The sequence below is a fragment of the Apostichopus japonicus genome, chromosome 7 (assembly GCF_037975245.1).
Source record: "Apostichopus japonicus isolate 1M-3 chromosome 7, ASM3797524v1, whole genome shotgun sequence".
Classification (NCBI taxonomy): domain Eukaryota; kingdom Metazoa; phylum Echinodermata; class Holothuroidea; order Aspidochirotida; family Stichopodidae; genus Apostichopus; species Apostichopus japonicus.
In genome coordinates, this window is record NC_092567.1 from 13859324 (window position 1) to 13880115 (window position 20792).

At 40.0% G+C, this 20792-nt stretch overlaps 1 long non-coding RNA gene across 3 annotated transcripts; it reads right to left on the minus strand.

Annotated features, from left to right (window-relative positions):
* Positions 1 to 454: 454 nt before the first annotated feature.
* On the minus strand, positions 455 to 14196 carry LOC139969407 (uncharacterized). Of its 3 annotated transcripts, XR_011793718.1 has the most exons (7): positions 14085 to 14196; positions 13471 to 13619; positions 7468 to 7491; positions 6519 to 6536; positions 4962 to 4985; positions 4424 to 4441; positions 455 to 483 (listed from the first exon to the last, which is right to left on the minus strand). It is a non-coding gene; the product is annotated as an uncharacterized lncRNA (long non-coding RNA). The 3 variants fall into 3 exon arrangements; XR_011793717.1 differs by lacking the exon at positions 455 to 483 and having other exon boundaries at positions 585 to 4441; XR_011793719.1 differs by lacking the exon at positions 455 to 483 and having other exon boundaries at positions 585 to 4441; positions 13471 to 13615; positions 14085 to 14170.
* Positions 14197 to 20792: the final 6596 nt, after the last annotated feature.

A 20792-nucleotide genomic window follows, 5' to 3' on the forward strand; every position in this document is an offset into this window, starting at 1 on the left:
GATATATGTAGAGACCATATGCAAGATACCATATCTAGAGACCATATATATATATATATATTTATATTTATATGTAATATATATATATATATATATATATATATATATATATATATATATATATATATATATATAAATATATATATATATATATATATATATATATATATATATATATATATATATATATATATATATATATATATATATATATATATATATATTTATTTATTTATATATATCGAACCTGTCGAACCTGTATCGAACCATTCTATGGGCTTATAAATAAATGTTCACATTCAGTGCAGCGGTTACGAAGTAGAGAAGAATTATTGCAGATATTCAACTTGGTCATGTGTCACCTGAGACTTGGTGATGCATACAGGTATAAGACTCACGCGAATGTATACCAAACTGTCAAAAAAATGTTTATTATTTGAAGAAAATCTTGATTACCCATGCACGCACACTGTATTCTCAATTCTGTTGAGATCAAATAGAAAAAGATGTTTTAAATATGTGTTACTACTATAATAATAAATAAATAAATTCACATACTATAGCCTATTGTAACGTCACTTCCGTGTCTGGTGGGGCAATTGTAAAAGCTGGGGTTGGCGAAAGAACGTCTCGACAAAAAGATAGCAATGGAGAATATATTAAAGTGCCCGTGGCACAGTGGTACAGCTTATGCAAACCTGCATTAATACAGTTTTATTAAAATATTTATCTTACAATATATAGCTCTAATAGGTATCCTTGCATTACGCAGAACGTTAACCGTCAACGAAAATTATGCTATATCACAATGCGGCGCACTGCACGGCGTCAAACGCAGCATACAACGCAGTACCAAACGCAGAGTCCAAACGCAGCAACAACGCAGCACCAAACGTAGACTCCAAACGCAGCAACAACGCAACACCAAACGTAGACTCCAAACGCAGCATACAACGCAACACCAAACGCAGAGTCTAAACGCAGCATTCAACGCAGCACCAAACGTAGACTCCAAACGCAACATATAACGCAACACCAAACGCAGAGTCTTACGCAGCATACAACGCAGCACCAAACGTTGACTCCAAACGCAACATACAACGCAGTAACAAACGCAGAGTCCAAACGCAGCAACAACGCAGCACCAAACGTAGACTCCAAACGCAGCATACAACGCAAAACCAAACGTAGACTCCAAACGCAGCATACAACGCAACACCAAACACAGAGTCTAAACGCAGCATTCAACGCAGCACCAAACGTAGACTCCAAAAGCAACATACAACGCAACACCAAACGCAGAGTCTGACGCAGCATACAACGCAGCACCAAACGTTGAATCCAAACGCAGCATACAACGCAGCACAAAACGCAGAGTCTAAACGCAGCAACAACGCAGCACCAAACGTAGACTCCAAACGCAGCATACAACGCAACACTAAACGCAGAATCTAAACGCAGCATATAACGCAGGACGTTGGGGGAGGGGGGGGGCGTTGTGGTCAAGTGGTTAAGGCAGTGGACTTGTGATCTAAGGATTGCAGGTTCGAGTCCTGGCCAGATCATTGCGTTGTGTCCTTGGGCAAGGCACTTTATCTCCATTGCCTCTCTTCACCCCGGTGTATGAATGGGGACTTGTGAGGTAACTTGTAATTATAGTTGTATGCGCCGGCTTGTGGCTGCACCCTATGGGAAGTCCCCCGGGGACACTTGGATGTGGTGCACTGTGGTGTCCCGGGAGAGACTGATTGAATTGTGCACACTTTGGTGTGTGGGTGTGACAAGTTACCAATGACCAAGGGTTAAGTTGTAAAGTCATGTGAGGAGGCATTAGCCTCATACACGACTGTAAACCTTCAACTTTTTTTTAACACCAAACGTAGACTCCAAACGCAGCATACAACGCAACACCAAACGCAGAGTCTAAACGCAGCATACAACGCAGCCCCAAAGTAGACTCCAAACGCAGCATACAACTCACACATGCATAAAATAAGATTTTGAGCACTTACAACATCGATGAACTTGTAGGCATTATTATTAAATTAAGGAACTTACCGACTTCGTTGATAGGCAGAATGCACAAATGCATAGAGATTTCGATGACTTCAATACAATAGAATTCTGCTTGTTCACCAGAAGTAGCTCTGATAACATATATGTCCCGATTTCAACCAAGAGATATCATGTTTTCAAAGGTTTTCAGAGTTTGACCTCTGGTGAACCAGATAACCTTTGACTCCACCAAAACAATTGAGTTCTTATATGCAATATAACGCAGCCGCATGCCATTAAACTCAATATAGCACATCCACATGATAAGTATGAGAATTATTCATACTTCTTATCTTGAGATATAATGACATAGTGTTTACAAGTTTTTCAGTTTTTTACATCTGGTGATCTCAGAGGACCGTTGACCTCCACTTAAAACAATTGAGTTCTTCTATTCAATATAACGCATCCCGCATGCCAAGTACAAACAATTTACATGCTTCCTTACATGCGATATCGTGTTTACATCTATATTTGACCTCTGGTGACCTCAGTTGGCCTTTGACCTCCACTAAAAATTACATAGTTTTATTACTCAATATAACACATCCAATGATTAGTATCAGAAGTATCCATGCTTCCTATCTTGAGATGTAATGACATAGTGTTTACATGTTTTTCAGTGATTGACATCTGGTGACCCGAGAGGATCGTTGACCTCAACCAAAACCAAAAGGGTTCTTTATCTCAATGTGACATTTCTTCATACCGAGTATGAAAAGTATCTTTGATTCCTATCTTCAGATATCAGGTTTTACAATGTTTTCAGTGTTTGGATCTAGTGAACTCAGGTGAACTATGACCTCTTCGAAAAACAAAAGGCTTCTTCTCTTCCATATGAAATTTCTACATACCAAGAATGAAATGTATCCATGCTTTCTATCTTGAGATAAAGGGTTTACAGTGTTCAGTGTTCAGTTTCTGACCTCTGATGACCTCAGATGACCTTTGACCATGACCTCTGCCAAAACAGGGGTTTTCTACTAAAAATGATGCACACACATACCAAGTATAAAGTGTATTCATACTTCCTATCATGAGATATCGTGTTACAAATTTTCAGCGTTTGACCTCTGGTGACCACCAGTGACCATTGACCTCCATAAAAAGAAATCTGCCACATGCCAAGTATGAGAAGTAACCATGCTTCCTAACTTGATAGATCGTGTTTACCAGGTTTTCCAGCTTTTACCTCTAGTGACCTCTGGTGACCTCAGATGACAATTGATCTCAACAAAAAAAGAATACGCTTCTTCCTCTCAATGTGACATATCTACATACCAAATATGAAAAGTATCAATGATTCCAATCTTGATATATCATTTTTACAGGGTTTACAGTTTTTGATGTCTGGTGACGTCTGGTGTTATGTTTCCGCTTTGGTTTAATTTTCATAATATATATACTTTTCAATAACTTGTCAGATGTGACTTTGTTAAAAATATATTGATGACTGACATATCACTAGCAGAAGTAAACTTGAAGACTTCTAAACAGTGTGAGTCTGCTCCTGGGACCACGTCGTTAGGGCCATAAGGAGGGCCCTGGACCCCCCATAAGTCTTTGCGCACACTCCTTCAGTTTCATCCATGTTCATTCATATTTTAAATTCAATGATCCTCTCGCATACGACCCCTCCCTTACTAGTTGTTACTGGGCTGGGCTGGGCTGCTCTGGGCCGATTGCTACAGTGCAAACTTAATGACCGTGTCGTTACTTTCGTTTTCGTACTTCAGCTCTGCCTCATCTGCTAAATGAGCTAACTGCATATGTAAATTATGTAGTACTAAGTTGTTGCTAGTCACCATCAACTGTTGCGTCGTTAGGCCTAAGCCTTGGGCCCTGGGTGCAGGAACTCGATAGTTATAGGCCTAATTGTCATGAGCGACACGCAATAAACTAACGGCAGCTTCAACTTTGCCTAGTAAAATGTGAGCCCTCTGTTCGTCTGCTGGAATTAACCTAAATGCAGTTAACAAACGACATAAGTTGATTGTATATGCTGCAAATAAGTAACCAATACTAGTAGTATTACTACTCATATACTGCAGTGTTATAGCCTAACGTTGGATATCAGAACTTATATCTATTATCACATATATATGGACGTTATATATGTATATACATGTATGTTGCAAATATCACATAACTATGGACGTTATAACCTTTATATATGTGTACTTAATTCTGTATTGTGTGGCACCTCATACCTCTCCATACACGCTCCATACACTCTCATTCCTTCTCCCTTAGGTTCCAGTTCGTCAGACCAAATCACACAAAATAAAACACTGAACAAAAAACTTCGAAAACAACAATCGTAAACCTAGGAAAACAAAGAAGGATGGTTGAGTGTTATTAATCTAACCTGCACACTGACTAGGATCTGCGAAGAAGTTAAAGAAGAAGAAGAAATTGAAATGTTAGGTTTGTAGACACAAATGTTTGTTTTAAGGACACTAGTCTGATTATACAGAATAATCAATAATTTACCAGACCTACTCATTTCAAAGCGTTAAGCAAAAAATGAAACAGAAGCCACATGTTTACTTATAGGGTGATTGTTTAGACAGCTCATACAGTCAATTGTGGTATATGGTGAATCATTTTAAATGCCTATTTCAGGCGTGAGTTCAGGGGTTGTGAGCAAGCGTCAATAGCTCGGCCTCAAACACTATACATTCAAAGGAGTTATCGGCACAGCGAAATTAAACATGTTCAGTTTTCGGTATGATGGACAAAAAGTTAGTAGTTGTCCTCAAAATATCAAAACCAAGGTTAACATGCATGGATGACGTAAAATTAAAATCTCTGCATGGAATGGTTACTTATATGTTTCCTGTTTAGTTATAATTTGAGTACATTCTTTGAAATAACATAGATATATGTAAAAATGTTTTACGCACTCATGTCACAGAGTGTTTTCACGTCTGTAAAGATCAAGAGGACATAAAAACAATAAAACGTAACAATTTTCTTTTGAAATATTTCCGATATATTTAAGACTTGAATTTTATATTATCATTTTCATTTGTCTGATGGAGTTAACGATTTCGCTTTGAACATATGTTTATGGATACCACGTGGTAGGTTGGTGGGTCGGGAAGGTAGTATATAATTTGCCTGGAGCCTCCAAAGGAGACTTAATATATCAAATGCAATATACCAACACGATATTAATTTACATTCGTGCTCTCTCCCATCCCTCAGGACATAAGATTTATGTGTATTGGAGAAACATTATTGTTCTATGATTGCTGAAGAAATGTCACTTAAAAACTGATAAGTCCCACAGCTACCCTCCGGCTCACCACTACATAATTCTCCAGTACAAGAAGTACTCGCAGATCTATGTGGCTAGGACTCTTCCGTTGCTCCTAATTAGATCATCAAATACAGAAATGTTTGTGAGAGCGTTGTGGTCAAGTGGTAAATGCAGTGGACTTGTGATCTAAGGATTGCAGGTTCGAGTCCTGGCCAGATCATTGCGTTGTGTCCTTGGGCGAGGCACTTCATCTCCTTCGCCTCTATTCACGCAGGCGTATAAATGGGAACCTGTGAGATACAACTGTCAGTTGGGTGTTGTTTAGCTGCTGCCACGTGCGTGGATGGTTTTGTCTCTATGTTTGACAGGTTATCGATGACCAGGGTAATATTGTGATGCGCCTTGAGCACAGTTATCGGTGGACATGTCTGCGCTTTATAAATCCTCAATATTATTGTTCTTTTGCAACCTTTGAAGTTGATATTAAATTAAAGTATTGCTAGAGGGCGTTGTTAATGATACCTTTACATACTATATGCATTAATAACTCCCATGATTCTACTTGAGATGTTGTTGTTGATGTTTCATGCATATCATTAAGAACAAAATGAACATTTTGAGCAAAATAATTTACTGGGTGGGCAAAATAATTAACTGGGCGAGCAACATCATTTATCGGGTGTGCAAAATAATTTACTGGGTGGGCAATTACCCGCCCACTCTGTAATGTTTCAAGCTATGATATGCTTATTCTCTTGTATGCGCATTTGATTTTAAATTGAAACTGACGTCAGATATTCGTCGCATTAGAATTAAATCGATTCTCATAAACAGTTTAAAACGTATTCTTTCAACTTGACGTTACTACTAGAGCACCCTCTATAATTATATCAAACACCATGTTACTTTCGGTGATAAAAGTCGTATCTTTTTGTGTTGCTCCTCAGGATATGACGTAATGATATTTGTGTTAGACTTTGTGATCCAGTCATTTTAATTGCTGATCGTAAGGTGTTTAAAGGGTAATATTTCAATTAGTAACAATGATAGAGAATACAGCTGCATGGGATTGAGGGTAGTGTCTTTTTAAAGGTTAACAACATATCCACATTAATGTTATGCCTAAAATCATCCTTTTAAAACAAAGAAAACGAAATATGACTTAAAACAATACAAGCATAATAGATAGATAACATACCGCATTCATCGTTTGGATCTGTAGACAATTGCCAAAAATTGCAAATATTAATGTTTCGAATTCCCCGTAAGAATATTACGAGGCTATAATATAGAATCATACCATATTGTTGGTGTGGAAGTACAATGCCTTAAGTAATTGATGACTGTGTAAAAATATATACAAAGAAAAACCCTGACTTGGAAGGGGGGATGCATGGTTTCTTTTAAGTACTACTAATATACGGTGGCCGCAATGGACCATGGTAGGCTGGTGTACGTATGTTGAATCACAGCATTGGGTAGTTCACAAGCATTTCCTCTGTATACTATGGCTGTGATTTCCACTAACGTAGGACACAGTTCTATTACATGTATTAACTAGAAACATATTTCTTTGGCCAGAATTCTATTTTTAATTCTATGGCATTTAGTACCAATCCATTCCACTCAATATGGCGCAAATAAATATTCTTGAAGTAAGTTATCATTAATCATTCTATAATTGAGTTCATTCGATTAAAGCTTAAGTAACTGTATATTCAATCAAGGGTTACAGAGAAGTTTGTAGGTATCTTCAAAATATCGAGCTAAAGTGGAAATGACGTAGAATAAAGTGTACAAATATATCATAACAGGTCAATAACGTTAAAACGAAAGTACACTTTTATTGACACATAAATTCAGGTCGAGGTGAGGATCATTCTGTCTCATATATTTCTGGTTTGGATATTTTTGAACAGCAAAACAGTATAATTTGACAACGAAATGCATTTATTAATATTCTCTAAATTCTCAGCAGAAGGACACTGCTTAAGTAACAAAACGGTACTCTTTTAGTTAAAAACATCGAAGTGCACTTTTCATTGACAACAAGAGGCGCTTCTCATCATGATGAGAAACGGCTATTTTGAGTGTTTTTATTAAATTATCTGATTCTTGTTATGAATGATAAGAAATAATATATTTACATTGTAAGCAGATTGATGGTATTTCTGTTAAGAAGAGGAAAAAGTAAAACCTAACTTTTCAAATTTGTCATTGTATCTTGATAATAACTTTCATGTTTATATTTTAATAACTTATAATAAACGACATAAGCAAAATTCATATATTAAATAAGGGGCTTAGACAACTTAAGGCAGCATGCCATTGAACCTTTCACATCCAATCTACAACTTACACAACACTCTGCACACATCTTTACTTCTTCCTATTGAATCGCAATTTCAAGGTGAAAGTATACAAAGTAGCATGGGCGGCGATCATGGGAGGGGGGACGGGGGGGGGGGGGGACATGTCCCCCAATATTTTAGGTGGGGGATATAGTATCTAATTTCCCGCCAATATTTGGTGGCATAGTTTTTTGTGGCTATAAGAGTATTTTTTTTTTAATGATATCGCTAGTAATTTCAATATAGAACATGCTAAGATGCAACTTACAAGACCTGGGAAGTGCCATTTCCAGCGATCTGGGAGGCATTTTCGGCCAAAAGTTTCTTTTACGCTTCGCGCCAACTTATAGTGGCGCTACGCTTAGATAGTTTGCCTACAAGCTTTGCCCCTCCCTTGGCAAATTCCTCGCTACGCGCATGTCTAACCGTGTCACAATTTGTTGCTAAATATCACCAAAAACGACACAGACTTTCACCGAGAGTAGTTTTTACTTATTTTCGAAATTAATTAGCTAGACGGACCATTGGCGCAGATCCTGGTGGGGACAGCGGGACGCGTCCCCACCAACTTTTTTCAGTGGTGGGGACATGATATACCGTGTCCCCACCAATTTGTCTTGACCAAACGCTGCATTGCAAATTTCCCTGTATTGAACTTTGGCGCAGTTTGATCCAGCATTGTGCAAATGACCTGCAGCAGTTCTCACTTTATTACATTTATCCACAGTTGTTAAATTTTGAAAGGAAATCGCATTTGCGGCAGTCTATAATTGTTTCCTGGGAGAGGACCCCAGACCCATCGTATACAAAAGTCTACTTTGATTATTTGTCCCCTGATTTTTTTTTTCTGCAGACGCCCATGTGTTTCTCCAACTTAAATTTTTAAGGAGGTTTTGGAGTATTATTGGATCTGGGAAGTGTTATTTCCGGCGATCTGGGAGGTATATTTGCAACAAAAAAATTGTTTGTACGATACGCGCGAACCAATGGTCGCGCTCCGCTTATATAGTATCAGAGAACAGATACGTGTCCCCAAGACTGATCTGCGCCCATGAGACGGACCGCATCCGTAATGAAATTTGGTAAATATACAAAATATCACGAAGCGCACGAACAATTTTGGGGATGTAGTTGCTACGCGCCTGCACCCAAGCAAATGTCCCCCCCCCCCCCCCAAATATTTGAAACAAATCGCCGCCCCTGCAACGTAGGCTAGGTTTCTCATGTCTATTATGGGAATGTGGTAGGTCTACAGTATCAGGGTTAATAATTTAATTGTTTGAAAAAGAAAAGCGTTTTTGTGGACGTTTTAAGGCTTTGTTGATTCATTAACACATCAAACTAACAGCAGGGTTTCTATCAGAGTTATTGACGGTAACAAATATTTGAGATGTCGTGGTACCATCATTGACAGAGTCACATGTCCGGGTCTGTTGGTATAATCAAGTTTGAAATTGTCAGATCCTTAAGGGTCGAAGTCTACTGGGTTTACAATTTAAGATATCGTGGTCACCTTTGTTCATTCACAATATACCCATGAAAGAAATACAGTTTGACCAACACCATCCAAAAAAGTGCACACATATTATTGGTTTGCACCATGGACCATCCCCATTGCTCCCCCCCCCCCCCCAACCCGACAGAAACTTACTAACCTACCAAATCTCAGTTCAATCCCTCAAGGGATGTAAGGTTGGCCTGCAAATTCAGTATCATTTGCTACAAATTGTCAATGAAATAAAATACTTCATTCCCTGTAGTTAATTACATGCAAGAATGAGAAAACGCAATTCCAGCCAGCTGCTAACAACAATTTCAAAACAATGTTAATCGTGAAAGCTGGAACATTGTTCATCTCGTCTATAAGGCTCTGCAACGTCTCCCTCAGCAAGGTCTGTCTGTTTCACTGTAGTCCTGGAGGAGTTGGAAGACCCTGAATTCACATAAGAGATGCCACGCTGTCCTTACCCCCCACCCCCACCCCCCTCCCGAGATTTGACCTTCTACCGCCAACCCTGCTAAGTGAGTCCCTGAACGCTTAAAAAAAGTATGTCGCGTACTTCCCCCGATTCGTAAAGCCGATGGAATTCACGAGTGAACGGTGAGAGGTCAATGGTCAAATAATCATATCAATAGTATTTTGACCATTACGCGTATATCAAAATGATAAAATGACCAAAACCCCCTAACCGAAACCCTCTAACCGATATACTCCGACATCATGTACTCGAACTTAGTGTACGTAGCTGGGTATGAGATGTAAAGCCTTGTGTCATAGGGCCAAGGTCACACACATGTCAGAAGCCAAAGGTCAAATAATGAAAATACAGCATTTTGAGAATATGGCACATATACCAAACTGATAAATTGGCCGAAACCCTCAAACCCATAAAAATACCACACCCTGAAAGTTTACTTTTACATTAACTAATGAAAAATGTCAAAGGTCGCATTGTCAATGGAGATCAAAGGGTCAAATTTGCCAATTTTGAGCATACCGAAGAGGCCGAAAGTGTGTAGCTAACTTTCTTTGAATTATAAAGTGATATCCATATCGCAGAAGGTGATTACAAAATTTGCAGAAAGTGTAAGTTTAATAAAAAACTATTTTTCTGGCTGTCGTGAACAAGTCAGAAGAACAGACAGAACGCTGAAATCGATGAAAATATCCGAATAGAAAGTAATGACTGTTTGAATGAGTATTGTTTGAATGAACGCTAAGAGTGTATTGATTATCGTAGAATATCAAAGGTCAGTGAGTGCACGTTTATCATAATTGGCAAGTGTATGATAATCCATACGCCTCGACAGTGATGATACCATAGTGGTCACGTGCCAAATAATGGGATGATATCTACATCTCCGAGGATTGCTTACGTGTTTAAATTAGTCCTTCAATTTCTTATCTTTGTACAAGCATCTTCATAATTAACCTTGTATAAGGCTGAGAATGCTGTGGCAAAGGACCGCCCCCAATGAAAGCGAGCAAAACCTTCCTCCAGCCCCCCCCCAACCCCACCACTCCAGCTCGTTCCGTACACCCTCGTCCCGACTATCTTCACCTCTATCTATCTGTCTCTACCAGTGTCTCCCTTTCTCGCACTCAATGGCTTTAGTGTTGTAAACTGAATTGACACAACATTCCGTTGTATAGCCAAACAGCACAAGATAACATTATCGAAAGAGGATTTCCCTTTTATCTTTAAATATCGAACGGAAGTTTGAGAGAAACGAAAATAACTTAGCGTATGTGAGCAAAAATAGCGTTATCAGGCGCGTATCCAGAGGGGGGGGGGCGTTGGGGGCGCGCCCCCCCGGGTAAGAAAAAGAGGAGAGAAAAAGAAAAGAGAAGCAAAAAGGGAAAAAAGAGGGGGAAAAAGAGGAGGAGGAGAAGAAGAAGGAAGAGAAAAGAAAGATAAGAAAGAGAGAAAAAGGAGAAAAGGAGGGAGTCAAAGAAAAACGCCAAGACACCGGGAAGAGAAAGAGGAACAGTGACATTATTATAGCGCTGATCCCTATTATATACACAGGGTAGCCAGTGACGGATCGAGGATATCGAAAGGGGCGTGCGCCTCACCCTACCCCTTACACCGACAACTCCATTTTTGACGTTTCCAGTTTTCCTCTCTCACTAATGATATATATATATATATATATATATATATATAATATATGTAAATTTTACTTCAAAGGGTGGCATATAAGTCGAAACATTTGCAACTTTCAACTTTGTTGTTCTCCAAGATATTTTCCGTTGGGATCCCAATAAACCTCGCCCATAATATGAATATTTAAACACTACGAACGTCATTGACAAATACGTAATATAACACCACACTTGATTTGTGTACAGTCTATATGGCAGTTGTACCAGGGAGTTGAATAACAACTCCCTGGTTGTACCAACGCAAAGTCTTGAATCTGTTTTTAGCAACGGCTCATAACTAAACCTGCATCTCTGATTGGTTGAATTCAAACTAGTGGGTTTGGAGGAACTGAATACGATTAATTTTGTATGTGGAATTTGTCATGGACACTCTTCTTATTATCTGCAAATATCCTTAATTACTCGCCAATTAACGTTGTTGGCAGGGAAACACTTGGCTAATATCTTAGTTTGCTGTTTTGTGATTGATATATGTAAAGAACTCGATGGACATGTAAATAAGTAGAAAACGGCGACCAAACGCAAAATGCTGCTTTAAACAATTGTACAATTGTGCTATGAAACCAACTGTGGCTGGTTTCGAACTCGACCGAGTCATCGGGGAACATGACGCATTTCGGAAAGGGGGCGACCCCCTCCCCCCCATGAGCATATTTTTTTTATGATATCGCTAGTAATTTCAAAATAGAAAATGCTTAGATACAACTAACGAAGCCTGGGAAGTGTCATTTCCAGCGATCTGAGAGGCATTTTCGGCTTCGCGCCAACACATGGTGGCGCTACGCTTAGATATTTTGCCTGCAGGCTTCGCCCCTCCCTTGGCAAATTATTCGCTGCGCGCCACTTCGAATTTGTAAAGCAAACAGCAGATATCAAATTATATCAGTGAGCATGAAAATGGCGTTCCAGGATGAACAGCTTCAAAACTGTCTGTGTGTGTAGTCAAATGCGTAGGAGCCCAATTTGATTTGGGGAGCTGTAACGACTTGCCCGAAAAATATAACCAACATTTTTCGCGCGTTCAACAGGTAAATGGCAATATCATATAATCCAAGCATCGGTTATTACATCGCATGCCATCGTGTACCGTACGGTCCGTGAAAGTTGCACAGTATACCGCGGGATGCTCATGTAAACAATGAAATGTCTTATGTAGATGGAGAAAAAGCATGGAGGTCCAATTATGTAAAAACTCTCTTTTACATTAGAAATGGCTAATTAGTCGGCCAAGCTTAGTTTAATTACCAAGGAGATAATGTTTAATTAAATTCCTTTAGATGTAGCTATGTATTGCAATTTATTTTTCTTTCAGTAGGTGCCCGAAAAATTCTCAGCATATTGCCCGAATTTTCAGAAAAAAATATTCGGGGGGAGGGGGGTTGCAGCCCCCGCCTCCTACGCCTATGTGTGTAGTGTTCGGTTTCGGAAATATCTGGTATTTGTTTCATTCCCTTCAACGAAGTTTTATAGTAGCCGTTATAAGAGGTTTTAATATTTGTACACCAATAATTGAACTGTGTCTAAATTTTCGAAAATTTCCTGACCAACATTCTTCATCATACTTCCCTCTACTCGTGCAATTTTGGCCGGTCTGTTAGGGCTTCAAGGAGGTTTTTCTATATTGGTTGTCCATAGATGATTTTTTTTTACAAAATTATGGGTATGTTTTGAAGTGAGTTTATTCACGAGAAATGTGAATTTTCAAATTCTGAACAAATAATTGGCTTAAAACCTTCACAAGTGGGGCTGTCGGGTATTGTGGACCGAGACGTAGAATTAACTACAAAAGCAATGATCCAAAGGAGATGCGATTAGGTCGAACATGATGTAGGAATGGTGACAATCTTCAAAAGGTTATGGATGGAAAAAAAAACTATTGGGAAAAACTTGGTTCTCAGGCAAAAAGTGTACATCTGGTTGGTCATTTTCAAGCCCGAAAATGCCATTTCCGGTGATCTGGGGGGTATCAAAACCAGAAATTTTCTTGTACGCTGCGCGCCAACCGATGGTGGCGCTTCGCTTAGAGAGTAATTCGCGCCCCCGGGTTTAAAAATCCTGGATACGCCCCTGCGTTACGTAAACATATCAATATATACATAGGATTAACGTAGGTAATAAAAGAAACCACTTACTTATACGCCCAAACGCATAGTTAAAAGTCACTGTCATCCATAGGAATGCGTACAACTTCATTGTATTACCAAATTTGAAATGGCTTAGCCTCTTTAATAAGGATCAACTTTGTCCAGCGCCTTTGAGACTATTTGATAAACAGACCTGTCTAAACAATAGATAAATGATATCCGAATTAGGAATTGGGTGAGAGAAATGTCTACAAACAACTCCTAACGATTAACCCAACTTACAGATGGTGTAAAACATCAACATAATACTCTGTAAACGTATAACATGCATCCTATTAACTATGTCATATAGAGAGCCACATAATTTGATATTAAAACAAAAGATGTATTACTGAAATATGTAAACATGTTTCAATGAGGAACGGGGAGTCTGCGTGCTGCTAAGGGGGGGGGGGGGGAGTTCCATGTTTCTTTACTTCAAAACAAAACTGAAAATCAAAACACATATTAAACTATATGGCGAAATATACTGGTATAATATACTAGCAAAACAATTCATTTTAAATCATTTCAAAGAAAACGATTCTTTGATGCTTAATGTATTAGCTATCACTACTAGTATATTCAGACATAACAAATTCCAGTTACTTTTTGAAACTTACCTGAAATACGGTGATCCGTGATGTACATGTGTTGGAAAATCACTATTAGTAAATGCAGAAAACCATTCTATCCAGTCAAGTGTTTATTGCGCAGTAACTTCTTTCATAGACATACAAGATGACAAGGCTAACATGTGACCTGTACCGTCAAGGTCAATATATGACCTGTCAGCAACGTAAAGATCTCTTCAAACTTGATTGGCCTGCAGAAAGCCAATCATACGAGTATGCAAATATGGCATTGAAATGTAAACTATTTTCAACATTGCTATACAAGCGAAAAAATGACAGATTTTTAAATAAAAACACAGCAATGAATGGACAGTGAAACTACAACAGAGATTAATGTAACAGTTAGCCATACTGGCGTGCAAGCTGCATGTTGTTTATAGGTAAGGATTACTCACTGATCGACTTTCACTTAATACCTTAAGCTGACGATTTGCAGGATAACGATAACGGCAAAACATTATATATGGGGCTTCCTGGCGATGATAGTAGAGACAAGTATCTAACTTAATGAGGAACAAAGAAACGAATTGGGAGAGGGAAGGGGAGGGGAGGGGGGGGGGAGGTTATAGAACAAGACAGTAAGTTTCTATGACGTTACTATACTGAATTTAAACAAGTTACCAGGCTGCAAACGAGCCAACAGAAAATTGTTTAAAAGCCTAAATTTCAGGGAAATAAAATGATTAGACACCGACATCGAAGAGTCCTTTAAGAACGTCTCTATGATGGTGACTGTAATACGGGTCGGGAGGGTGGAGGCCCTGCATGGATTCTAATTCCTGTAATTGCGAAAAAAGATATACGAAGTTATATTTATTATGCAACAGATAATTTGGTTGATTTTAATTAATCCCCTATAACCCATCGTACCCAACCCCTTCTTTAATTTATAAAAAAAAATGACAAAGTATTATTGAGAAAATATTTTTGGAAATGTTTTTAATGTCTCTTTTGAGGTAGCTGTTACTACTTTTTAATAAAAAGTCGCCCAGAAAGAACCTGGGCACGAAAACCAAACTACCGAACGACTGATCCGCTCTCAACCCAGTCCCCTTGCATCGGAACAGTGACTGTGTGATCATCGTCGGGTGTGCATCACCATTCCCCTCGAAAGAGAACAGATACTTTTTTTTAAGGAAAAGTCGCCCAGGAAAGAACCTGGGCACGAAAACCAAACTACCAAACGACTGATCCGCCGATCTCAACCCCAGTCCCCTTGCATCGGCACTGTGACTGTGTGATCATCGTCGGGTGTGCATCACAATTCCCCTCGAAAGAGAAAAAATACTACACATGATCTTAGCCAAAAGGCCGAGAAGGTAGCTGTTACTACTATTTACCACTTCCACGTCTAGTCTAGACTCCTTTAAATTAATTATTTTGCAATATCACTTCATAGTTTACCTTTAACTTCCTATCGTAATAAAATCATTTGTATGTTAGCACGTAACCTTTCTATGTCTTTTCTGTTTGTGTCTCTTCGGTAAAATGTTTAAAACAAATTCTCAGATTGATATTTAACATACAACGAGGTTTATTACTTAAAACATATACAAGTAAAATAAGCACACTTTGGTCTTCATAACTTTCAATTAAATCCAGAAAACAGTTTTTCAATACATGAACAACACATGCTAAGCACATTCCCAATACTCTATCAAATACATGCAAAACACTTGCTAAGCACACTCTCAATACTATTTCAATAAATACATTAATACATGAACAACACATGCTTAACACACTGATAACACAATATACATAAGTGTATTAAACCACGAAAAACGTATGCTAAACACATTCTCAATTCATGATTAAGACATGCAAAATAACATGAACAACACATGCTACACACTCTCAATACATGCATTAATACATGAAAAACACTTGCTTAACACTCCTAGTACATGATTAACACATGCAATATAACATGAACAACACATGCTTCACACTCTCAATACATACATTAATACATGTAAAACACATGCTTAACACTCCTAGTACATGATTAACACATGCAATATAACATGAACAACACATGCGTCACAATGTGAATACATTATCTGTACATGCATTAATACATGAAACCACATATTAAACAGCTCTCAAAACATGATCGATACATGCATTATAACATGAACAACACATGCTAGTCATATACGAAAAACATATCAGGGGCGTATCCAGGATTTTCTAACCCGGGGGGGGGGCGCGAATTACTATCTAAGCGGAGCGCCACCATCGGTTGGCGCGCAGCGTACAATAAAATTTCTGGTTTTGATACCCCCAGATCACCGGAAATGGCACTTCTCGGGCTTGAAAATGACCAACCAGATGTACACTTTTTGCCTGAGAACCAAGTTTTTCCCAATAGTTTTTTTTCCATCCATAACCTTTTTGAAGATTGTCACCATTCCTACATCATGTTCGACCCCATCGCATGTCCTGTGGATCATTGCTTTTGTAGGTGATTCTACGTCGCGGCCCACAATACCCGTCAGCAGTGGCGGCGGAACCGGGGGGGGGGCTTGGGGGGGGGGGGGGGCTCAGCCCCCCAATGAAAAAGTTGAGGGGGCAAATGCATGATAAGCCCCCCCAATATTTACCAAGGCTCCGAAACGTGCATCTGCCCATTTTTCAATGCATACTTGTCGATCTGTCCGATGCACACGTATACTATATAGGTGTAATAATTTTAGTAATTGCTGGGGGACCCTCGGCCCGTCCCCTGGCTATAGACCACATTATCACCCCAACCGCGTCTTCACGCCCCGTGAAAAGTGGAAGCAGTGAGTGTGAGTACCAGTAAGCGTAACACAACTTCGTCTTAGGCCAATGACTTGCCTCATTTCAGCCAGTTCTCCAACATCCCCTTACTTAGTGGCGGAGCGTCCATATATACAGTCAGGGGGCGGATGCCCCCCCCCCCCCGACAGACTCAAATGGACTGCTGGCGCCCTTTTCAGCTTTTCAATATACTTTTTACTTATTCGCTTTTATTGACTATTTTATTGCGCTCTCATATACCTATTGACATTTCTCATATTCTGTTGGTGTAATTTTCCGACAAAATGGCGACGACACCTATTTATTCTCCGTTTATCTGCAAACTAGCAAGGCCCGGAAAGGGTCATTTCCTGCAATCTAGGGAGTATCTTTACTCAAAATTTTTCTGTACGCTCCGCGCCAACCTGTGGTGGCGCTCCGCTTAGATAGTGTCGAAAGCGCCCCTACAGACCATTCTTGCCCCCCCCGACCAATACCCCTAGCTCCGCCACTGCCCTTACTACACTCAAACACGTATTTGCGAGTACACTACGAGTATAATAGCTACTCTCTTAAAACACCATCGAATATACAAATTACAATGTTTTTACAGACTTGTACGTGCAATCTGAGAAATTGCAGACTTGAGACCCATATTTTAGGGCTAGGTATTCGCAGCATAAAACACACGGGAAGTGCCGTTTCCGGCCATCTGGGGGTTTGAAATAACCCAAAATTTTCTTGTACGCTCCGCGCCAACCGATGGTGGCGCTCCGCTTAGATAGTCTCCACACATTAGCCCCCCCAATAATTTTTCCGTTCCGCCGCGCCTGCCCGTCAGTCCCACTTGTGAAAGTTTTAAGCCCATTATTTGTTCAGAATTTGAAAATTCACATTTCTCGTGAATAAACTCACTTCAAAACATACCCATAATGTTGCAAAAAATTTCATTTATACCAATATAGAAAAACCTCCTTGAAGCCCTAACAGACCGGTCAAAATTGCACGAGTAGAGGAAAGTATGATGAAGACTGTTGGTCAGGAAATTTTCGAAAATTCAGATACAGTTAATTTATTGGTATTTATTGGCATGCGATGTAATAACCGATGCTTACTTATATGACATTGACATGTTGAACGCGCGCGAAAATTTTTGGTTATTTTTTTCGGGCAAGTTTGAGGCTGTTCATCCTGGAACGCCATTTCATGCTCACTGATATGATGTGATATCTGCTGTTTGCTTTACAAATTCGACCAGGCGCATAGCGAGGAATTTGCCAAGGGAGGAGCGAAGCCTGTAGGCAAATTATCTAAGCGTAGCTCCACCATAAGTTGGCGCGGAGCGTACAAGAAAATTTTGGCCGAAAATGCCTCCAAGATCGCTGGAAATGGCACTACCCAGGACCATTTGTTGGCGCGAAGCGTACAAGCAAATTTTGGCCGAAAATGCAGGTGCGTATCCAGGGGGGGGCGTTGGGGGCGCGCGCCCCCCGGGTAAGGAAAAGAGGAGAGAAAAAAAGAGAAGAAAAAAGGGAAAAGGAGGGGGGGAAAAAAGAAAAGGAGGAGAGGAAGGAAGGAAGGGAAAAGAAAAAGAAAAAAGAGAGAAAAAGGAAAAAAGGAGGGAGTAGAAGATAGCCAAGACCTCGGGAAGAGAAAGAGGAACAGTCATAGTTAAAGCGCTGATCCCTATAATATACACAGGGTAGCCAGTGACAGATCAAGGATTACGGAGGGGTGTGCGCCTCACCCTACCCCTTACACCGACAACTCCATTTTTGACGTTTCCATTTTTCCTCTCTCACTAATGTATCTATATAAATACTATATATGGTCTATCATAACGCGCGTGTGTGTGTATGGACGCCTTAAACAATTGTACAATTGTGCTATATGGAACCAACTGTGGCTGGTCTTGAACTCGACCGAGTCGTCGGGGTACATGACGCATTTCGGGAAGGGGGCGACCGCCCCCCCCCCCCGAGCAAATTTTCTTTATGACATCGCTAGTAATTTCAAAATAGACAATGCTTAGATGCAACTTACAAGGACTGGGAAGTGTCATTTCCAGCGATCTGGGAGGCATTTTCGGCCAAAATTTTTCTTGTACGCTTCGCGCCAACTCATGGTGGCGCTTCGCTTAGATAGTTTGCCTACAGGCTTCGCCCCTCCCTTGACAATTACTCGCTACACGCCTGTTCGAATTTGTAAAGCAAAGAGCAGATATAACATCATGTCAGTGAGCATTGAAATGCATGTTCCAGGATGAACAGCCTCAAAAACTGTCTATGTGTGTAATTAAAGGCGTAGGAGCCCAATTGGATTTGGGGGCTGTAATGACTTGCCCGAAAAAAGGCCAACATTTTTCGCGCGCTTAGCGCGCGTTCAACATATCAATGCCAATATCGTATAAGCAAGCATCTGTCATTACAGTGCATGGCATCGTGTACCTTACGGTCCGTGAAAGTTGCACAGTATACCGCTAGATGCTATGTAAACAACGAAATGTCTTATGTAGATGGAGAAAAACCATACAGATCCATTTATGTCAAAACTCTCTTTTACAGTAGTAATGTCGGCCAAGCTTAGAACTTTATTTTAATTACCAAGGAGATAATTTTTAAGCTATTCATTGCTATTTATTTTCCTTTTAGTAGGTGCCCGAAAAAGATGGGGAAAACTTTGGTTGCGGGGGGGGGGGGGGGGCTGCAGCCACCGCCTCCTACATCACGATTCACATCATGATTTTATTCACGAGAAATGTGAATTTTCAAATTCTCAACAAATAATGGGCTTAAAACCTTGAAAAGTGGGGCTTTCGGATATTGTGGGCCGTGACGTAGAATCACCTACAAAAGCAATGATCCATAGGACATGCAATGAGGTCGAACATGATGTGTGACTGGTGACAATCTTCAAAAAGGTTATGGATGGAAAAAACTTTTGGGCAATACTTGGTTCTCAGGCAAAAGTGTACATCTGGTTGGTCATTTTCAAGCCCGAGAAGTGCTATTTCCGGTGATCTGGGGGGTATCAAAACCAGAAATTTTCTTGTACGCTGCGCGCCAACCGATGGTTGCGCTCCGCTTAGATAGTAATTCGCGCCCCCCGGGTTAGAAAATCCTGGATACGCGCCTGAAATGCCTCCCAGATCGCTGGAAATGACACTTCCCAGGCCTTGTAAGTTGCATCTAAGCATTTTCTATTTTGAAATTACTAGCGATATCATAAAAAAAACATGCTGAAGGGGGGGGGGCGGTCGCCCCCTTCCCGAAATGCGTCATGTTCCCCGACGACACGGTCGAGTTCGAGACCAGCCACAGTTGGTTTCATAGCACAATTCTTCAATTGTTTAAGGCGTATATACACATACAAGCGTTATGATAGATCATATATAGTAAATATATAGATCATTAGTGAGAGAGGAAAAATAGAAACGTCAAAAATGGAGGGGTAGGGTGAGGCACACGGCCCTTCCGAAATCCTTGATCCGTCACTGGCTACCCTGTGTATATAGGGATCAGCGCTGTAATGATGTCACTGTTCCTCTTTCTCTTCCCGGTGTCTTGGCGTTTTCTTGTTCTCCCTCCTTTTCTCCTTTTCTCTCTTTCTTCTTTTTCTCTTCCCTTCCTTCCTCTCCTCCTCCTCTTTCCCCCCCCCTCTTTTTTCCCTTTTCTCCTCTTTTTTCTCTCCTCTTTTTCTTACCCGGGGGCGCGCGCCCCCAACGCCCCCCCCTGGATACGCGCCTGCATATGTTTAACACACTCTCAATACATGCATAAATACATGAAAAACACATGCTTAACACTCTCAATACATTTTCAGTACATGCATAACACAAAAAAGCAAATCCATGATTAATATATATTGGCCACAAAATCACCAAAGATAGGTAAAGCAAATGGGTAAGTAATGTTGGGTACGTTCTATCCC